Source organism: Pygoscelis adeliae, unplaced genomic scaffold (assembly GCF_000699105.1).
Source record: "Pygoscelis adeliae isolate BGI_AS28 unplaced genomic scaffold, ASM69910v1 Scaffold482, whole genome shotgun sequence".
NCBI lineage: Eukaryota > Metazoa > Chordata > Aves > Sphenisciformes > Spheniscidae > Pygoscelis > Pygoscelis adeliae.
The window spans coordinates 224,391-224,975 of NW_008824192.1; the positions used below are offsets into that span (position 1 = coordinate 224,391).

The following is a 585-nucleotide window of genomic DNA, read 5'->3' on the forward strand; positions in this document are numbered from 1 at the left end:
CCCCCCCCCCCCCCCCGGCTGCTCCCGGTCCCTAATTTGCCCCCGTGGACCAGGTCTGGCAGGGAGCAGCCCCAAAATCAGGCTCGGGGATGTTTATTCCTCAGTGGGAAAAACCGGGAGGGACTAAATTCATAACGCCGGTGAGGAGCCCTGGTACTACGGGGATGGCACCTAGCGATCCAGGGCTGGAGAAAATCCATCTCCCTGGGTCAGAATCGCAAACCCAGCTTTATTTTGGGGGAAAGAAAATGGAGTTTTATTTCCTGCCTTTGTTGTGCAAAGGGTCTTAGCCACGGCCTCCGCTTGCCCGGCCCCGGCCAGCACGGCTGCGGGCACTGGGAGCTTGGTCCGGGGAGTCCCGGCCGAATCCGGGCTGGACCGTGGGAGCCCAGGACCACGCGTCGGCCATGGAAGGGTATTTAAATTTTTAATTATTTGTATTCTTTTTATTGCTGGACTCCCGAAGGGGCTGCGTGGGACGAGGCGGCGGGTGACGAACTGCCCCAGCTCCGCGGGGACGTGGCGTCACAGAGGCTGCAGAGATTTCTTGCTCCTCTCTCCCCTGACGGATGCGACGGGGGGGCC

General features: G+C 60.7%; 1 protein-coding gene across 1 annotated transcript in view; it reads right to left on the minus strand.

The window, feature by feature from the left end:
• The window catches only part of LAMTOR5 (late endosomal/lysosomal adaptor, MAPK and MTOR activator 5), a 4,723-nt gene that overhangs the window by 3,341 nt on the left and 797 nt on the right, over positions 1–585 (minus strand).